Here is a 7,527-nt window from a genome sequence, read left to right on the forward strand (position 1 = left end):
GTGTGTGTGTGTGTGTGTGTATTTACCTAGTTGTAGTATACGGGAGGAGAGCTAAGCTGCTCCTGTCCCGTCTCTGTATCTCTCTTTATCAAGTTTGACCTTAAATTCACTAATTGATTCAGCTTGAAGCACTTCATCCCCCAGACCATTCCATGCTTCAATTACTCTGTGGGGAAAACTTTTATTTTTGATGTCTCTTCTGTAAGATACTTTTTTCATCTTTTTCCCATGTTCCCTCGTGTCTCCCGTGTCCCAAGCTATTAAGTCATCTCTGTCCAGATCTTCCATACCTTTCATTACTCTATAAACTGCAATCAGGTCATCTCTCTTCTCTGCTCCAGCGTATTGTCAAGTTGAGTTTGGAAAGTCTTTCCTCATAAGATTTGTCCATTAGTGTGTGTGTGTGTGTGTGTGTGTGTGTGTGTGTGTGTGTGTGTGTGTGTGTGTGTGTGTGTGTGTGTGTGTGTGAATTGCAATGGTCTATATTCTTTATGCCACTGCAAGTATCATTTGTGTTATTTCTCTCTCTCTCTCTCTCTCTCTCTCTCTCTCTCTCTCTCTCTCTCTCTCTCTCTCTCTCTCTCTCTCTCTCTCTCTCTCTCTCTCTCTCTCTCTCTCTCTCTCTCTCTCTCTCTCTCTCTCTCTCTCTCTCTCTCTCTCTCTCTCTCTCTCTCTTTCTCATGTCTTATATCTTCAACATTTGAAAACAATATAAACATAAATTATGGATACTTGAATTTATATGTTAAATAAATTGATTTAGAAGAAAATTCATACCAATAAAAAAAACAGCAAATAGGAAAAATTTAAAAGCTTATCTAAGTCAGGTCAGGTCTCTCTCTCTCTCTCTCTCTCTCTCTCTCTCTCTCTCTCTCTCTCTCTCTCTCTCTCTCTCTCTCTCTCTCTCTCTCTCTCTCTCTCTCTCTCTCTCTCTCTCTCTCTCTCTCTCTCTCTCTCTCTCTCTCTCTCTCTCTCTCTCTCTCTCTCTCTCTCATGTCTTATATCTTCAACATTTGAAAACAATATAAATATTTATTATAGATACTTCAATTTATATGTTAAATAAATTGATTTAGAAGAAAAATTCATGCAGATAAAAATACCAGCAAGCAGGAAAAAAATTACAGTAATGACTTGAGTATTAACAGCTTATTTCTAAGTCAGGTCAGGTCTTCCTCTCTCTCTCTCTCTCTCTCTCTCTCTCTCTCTCTCTCTCTCTCTCTCTCTCTCTCTCTCTCTCTCTCTCTCTCTCTCTCTCTCTCTCTCTCTCTCTCTCTCTCTCTCTCTCTCTCTCTCTCTCTCTCTCTCTCTCTCTCTCTCTCTCTCTCTCTCTCTCTCTCTCTCTCTCTCTCTCTCTCTCTCTCTTTCATGTGAAGGTTTGCATGTGAAGGTTTGCATGTTACCATGAATCCACTAATATTGTTAAAAATAATTGCATTTTCAGAAACAACAACCAGTCAGGGTAGGAAAGTGTTGCAAGAAAATCTGCCTCCCAACACCCTTCCAGCTGCAGGTTGTGTGAGACCACTCCCTTCTGCAAATTTCAGCAAGCACCCACAGACTGATGGTGAGTCCACTTTATGAGCATTTACTTTACTGAACTATTTTCAATATGAGTCGTTATTACAAGACAGCAGGAGATAATTCATTTCATTATTGTTTTACTGTGTAGCTCACCTGGCTTTGTTTATTTATTTCTTGGTAACAAAATCTTAATTCCTTCATGTTAATGTTAAGTTATGAAATCAACAAGCAAGCTATGGACATTAATGTTCAGGTTTTCTTTGTCATTATTCATAGATTAAAATGTAATTTCTTCTTATTCCCTCTCTCTATATGTCTCTCTCTCTCTCTCTCTCTCTCTCTCTCTCTCTCTCTCTCTCTCTCTCTCTCTCTCTCTCTCTCTCTCTCTCTCTCTCTCTCTCTCTCTCTCTCTCTCTCTCTCTCTCTCTCTCTCTGTCTGCCTGAAATTAATATCTCTACTTTTTTTCGGGAAATGCAGAGTACTCCTGGTCTGAGGTCATCCAAAAACTTCAAATGCTGGAAGAGGAAAAAAATGCTCTACTTAATGAGAAGATTAAATGGGAAGAGGAAAAAAAAATCTTGAAAGATGAAATTGAAAATGCATACCAAAGGGGTGTGTCCGATTCGCGGAAAGGACTTGAAAAAATATTTACAGATACACAAATTGATTCAATACTAAGTGGAAAATCTGTTTCAAATTACACTGATGATGATATTGCTGAAGCACTGGTACTGCACAGCTACAGCTCCAAGGCTTATGAATACCTTCGAACCAAAAAAAACTTTCCTCTCCCATGTGTCAGTACACTTAATCGCCGCGTGGCAAAGCTGGACATAAAACTTGGTGTACTGGTACCAGTACTTCAACTTTTAAGGCAAAAAACAGAAAAAATGCAAGATTTTGAACGCCTCTGTGTCTTATCTTTTGATGAAACAAGTGTTGCATGTGACTGGACATATGACAAAGGCACTGATACTATTCATGAACCCAAGCAGAGGCTCCAATGTGCTATGTTAAGGGGACTGACAAGCCCGTGGAAGCAGCTTGTTTATTACAATTTTGACACACACATGACAAAAGACATATTGGAGGAAATTATCATTAAGGTAGAAGAAGCTGGCTTGATTGTGGTTGCCATGGTGTCAGACATGGGATCAAGTAATCTCAAACTTCTGAGAACACTTGGCGTAAACATTGAAAGGACAAGTTTTAAAAACCCAGCATCAGATGACCGGGAAATTTTTGTGTTCACAGATGCTCCTCATCTTATAAAATTAATTAGAAATAATCTCTTAGATTCTGGCTTTACATTAGATGGGAAAGGAGAAAGAAATGTAACAAGTTCAAGCATAAATGAAATTATAATGAGAAGTGTGAGAGATTTAAAAACAACATTCAAATTAAGTGAAAAACACATTGAAGTAGAAGGAGCCAGAAGAATGAATGTACGTTTAGCTGCACAGTTGCTGTCAGAAACAACAGCCACCACTCTTAATTTTTTTGGTGAACAGGGGCTCCTGAAAAGTAAAGATTGGGAGACCACTAGTAGCTTCATACTGCTGGCCGATAAGTGGTTTGATTTATTTAACTCCAGGGTACCACTGGACAGAGAAAAGTCCTCAAGACATGGTTATGGGAAAAATTTGGAAAAACAAAATGAGACACTCACACAAATGATACAGACAATTCAAAAAATGAGAGTTCGTGGGAAGAATTTTTTATACCAATTTCAAAAAGGGATAATAATGTCTTCAAAGTCTCTCAATAAATTGTATGAAATGCTAAATGAAAAATATAATGTCACATACTTGCTAACATATAGACTTAATCAAGATTGTTTGGAACATTTTTTCTGTTGTCTAAGGCAAATGGGAGGAAATAACGATAACCCATCTCCAGTGCAGATTAAGTATAGAGTGAAAAAATATCTTCTTGGGAAAGAAATTGCTTTGATGGGGTGTGGTTACAACACTCATCAAGATAGTGACACTACAACTGTTTCAGATTTGTTACTCTCAGTCTCTGAAATAGACACAAACACAACTAACACAGTAACTAGGGTAAATTTAAATGAAGAGCTCTGTCTGTCTGCAATGATTTTTGCATTGGATAAAGAGGAATTAAATGCTTATGATCCCCCTTCATTTGATGTCCAAGGAATGAATTTCGAGGATGCCATGGAGGCTGAAGGTTTGAGGTATGTTGGGGGTTTCTTGGTAAAAAAATTTCCCCAATATGAGTTTCTAGGATCAAATTCTACAAAAAATGACAATACATGGATTTCTGCATGTAGCAGGGTTGAAGGTAAACTAAAAACACCTAACAAAGACTTTTTAGAGAAGTTAATAATTATGGAAAAATTATTTAATTGCTACCATGGGAACTCCTTATTGAAAGCTGAAGAAAATGCTTTTAAAAATTTAACAACTTACATGGTGCAGCTTGTGTCTTTACCGGAAGATGTAATAGCTTATTTTATAAAATGCAGAGTGTTTTTTAGAATGAGAATATTGAACAGAAAATTATCAGAGAAGGCAAGAGTCATGAAAAAAAAGGCAAAATTAACATCAGGCAAGAAACCTCCACAGAAAAGGAAATGTACAGATCAAAATAATTATGACATGTAATAAATAAAGTGTAATTGTTGGGGTTATATTTGTGAAGTCTTTCTGATTACTGCCTCTGCCCTTTTTCCTGTACGTTTTTATTTTTATGTGTAGAATTCTTTGGTAAGTAAATTATATTTGATAATGATTGTTATAATAATAAAAATAAGCCACATTAAATATCTGGTTTCCTATCAATTTACACCTTACCCTATTCAGTAAGCAATTATTTTGCCACTAGTATGTAGAAGTTCCACTTAATCATCTGTGTAGATCTAAGCTGTTTATATTACATATGATGGAGGGGCATTGCTGAAAATAAAATGTTTGGAAAAGAAATAAACCTTTTGATGTGTGTGTTCTGTATAATAATTATAATAATAATAATGACAATAATAATAATAATAATAACAGTATAATTATATATTAATATGTGTACAATATATATATATATATATAGAGAGAGAGAGAGAGAGAGAGAGAGAGAGAGAGAGAGAGAGAGAGAGAGGTGGGAAGGGAGGGAGGGAGGGAAGAAAGGAAGGAAAGGAGAGAGGGAAGGAAGGGAGGGACGAGAGAGAGCGCGAGGTGCTGGCGAGATGTGAACTTTTGCCCAGCAGCCACCCAACTGACCCAGCTCGTCACCTCAGACCTCCAGCCTACGAACCCTGTGACGTCAATAATCCCCCCCTTCTACCCCAAGACCTGCGCGTGCGTTGACCTGTCTCTTCTTTGGACCTTGGTTCACACATTCTTCCCTCCCGTAACATACAGATGGTTCACACATTCTTCCCTCCCGTAACATACAGATGGTTCACACATTCTTCCCGTAACATACAGATGGTTCACACATTCTTCCCGTAACATACAGATGGTTCACACACTTCCCTCCCGTAACATACAGATGGTTCACACATTCTTCCCTCCCGTAACATACAGATGGTTCACACATTCTTCCCGTAACATACAGATGGTTCACACATTCTTCCCGTAACATACAGATGGTTCACACATTCTTCCCGTAACATACAGATGGTTCACACATTCTCCCCGTAACATACAGATGGTTCACACATTCTTCCCGTAACATACAGATGGTTCACACATTCTTCCCTCCCGTAACATACAGATGGTTCACACATTCTTCCCTCCCGTAACATACAGATGGTTCACACATTCTTCCCGTAACATACATATGGTTCACACATTCTTCCCTCCCGTAACATACAGATGGTTCACACATTCTCCCCGTAACATACAGATGGTTCACACATTCTTCCCGTAACATACAGATGGTTCACACATTCTTCCCGTAACATACAGATGGTTCACACATTCTTCCCTCCCGTAACATACAGATGGTTCACACATTCTTCCCGTAGCATACAGATGGTTCACACATTCTTCCCATGACATACAGATGGTTCACACATTCTTCCATTCACAGGCGAGGCGGGCGGCAAGCAACAGGCAGTGACGGGAATAGAATGCGAAACACGTAAACGATGCGAAACACGTAATAGCGATGCGAAACACGTAAACGATGCGAAACACGTAATAGCGATGCGAAACACGTAAATGATGCGAAACACGTAATAGCGATGCGAAACACGTAAGCGATGCGAAACACGTAATAGCGATGCGAAACACGTAAACGATGCGCCCATAGATGAGACGAAACTCGTAAAATAGAGGACTCGGCCAAAATGAAATACGACTCAACACAAGAAACCCAAGACTCAGCACACAAAACCCTAGACTCAGTCACCTCAAATAACCCAAAACGAGGTGGGTGGGTGAGTGGGTTGGTGGGCGGGTGTGGAGAGGGAGGGAGGGATGGGAGGGGGGATAGGTGGGTATAGGTAAGGAGGGCAGGAGGAGGGGAGGGGCATGGAGGTTCGCAGTGGGGGTAGATCTTTAATAACTACCTTCCCGCTCACCTCCCTACCTACCTACCTACCAGCCTGCCTACCATCCTCCCTCGCCCCCTGGCTCTCTCCCACCACGCCTGCCTACCATCCTACCCGCCCACTTGCGAACCTGCAACACACCTCCCTCAAAACACAGTGGCTAGCACACAAAAACACAGCCCAAACGAGGTGGGTGGGTGAGTGGGTTGATGGGGGTGTAGAACGAGAGGGGAGGGAGGGGAGGGATATGGGTGGGTGGGTGGGTATAGGTTGGAAGGGAAGGAGGAGGGGAGGGGCATGGAGGTTCGCAGTGGGAGTAGGTCTGTGCTAGCTACCTTCCCGCTCACCTCCCTCCCTCCCCTCCCACCTACCTATCTACCTCCCTACCAGCCTGCCTACCACCCTCCCTCGCTCCCTGCCTCTTTCCCACCACGCCTGTCTACCATCCTACCCGCCCACTTGCGAACCTGCAACACCTGCCCCCTCGTCCCGAGACATTCCGTTACTTGGACGCCCGTAAACAATGCGCCCGTAAACGATGCGAAACACGTAAACAATGCGAAAAACGTAAACGATGCGAAAAACGTAAACAATGCGCCCGTAAACAATGCGAAAAACGTAAACAATGCGCCCGTAAACAATGCGAAAAACGTAAACGATGCGAAAAACGTAAACAATGCGCCCGTAAACAATGCGAAAAACGTAAACGATGCGAAAAACGTAAACAATGCGCCCGTAAACAATTCGAAGAACGTAAACGATGCGAAAAACGTAAACAATGCGCCCGTAAACTGCGAAAAACGTAAACGATGCGCCCGTAAACAATTCGAAGAACGTAAACGATGCGAAAAACGTAAACAATGCGCCCGTAAACTGCGAAAAACGTAAACAATGCGCCCGTAAACGATGCGAAAAACGTAAACGATGCGAAAAACGTAAACAATGCGCCCGTAAACGATGCGAAAAACGTAAACGATGCGAAAAACGTAAACAATGCGCCCGTAAACAATGCGAAAAACGTAAACGATGCGGATTTATGCTATTCGTTGTTGTTATTATTATTATTAGATGTGTTCCATGTGGTTTACAGTGGTGTATGCACGGCACCTATGTAATATATAGATGGATTACCATTAATTAACCTTGGCTTATGTTACTATATTTGTTTGTTGTGTTCGCCTTAATAAACACGATTCCAGTGGTTAAGTTCATCATATTAAGGAACCTGTTTTTCCCAAAGCATATCTTCACATTATGGTCAGCAGTAAGCAACAATGGTGGAACAGCTGTTATGTCCCGGCAGTCAGCCAATCGGAGCATATACACAACAAAAAAAGATGTATATAAATATGCTTTAAACCAAATTTGCTTTTATTTGTTATAGGCGTCCATGACAAACTGTCTAAGGGGAGGGCTGCATACAGATTCGTAACCTGAAAAAAAGTCATCGTGGTTCAAATAAAATTGATGAATGTATAACAGTATACAG

Source organism: Eriocheir sinensis, unplaced genomic scaffold (genome assembly GCF_024679095.1).
Source record: "Eriocheir sinensis breed Jianghai 21 unplaced genomic scaffold, ASM2467909v1 Scaffold261, whole genome shotgun sequence".
In the NCBI taxonomy this organism is placed as follows: Eukaryota; Metazoa; Arthropoda; class Malacostraca; order Decapoda; family Varunidae; genus Eriocheir; species Eriocheir sinensis.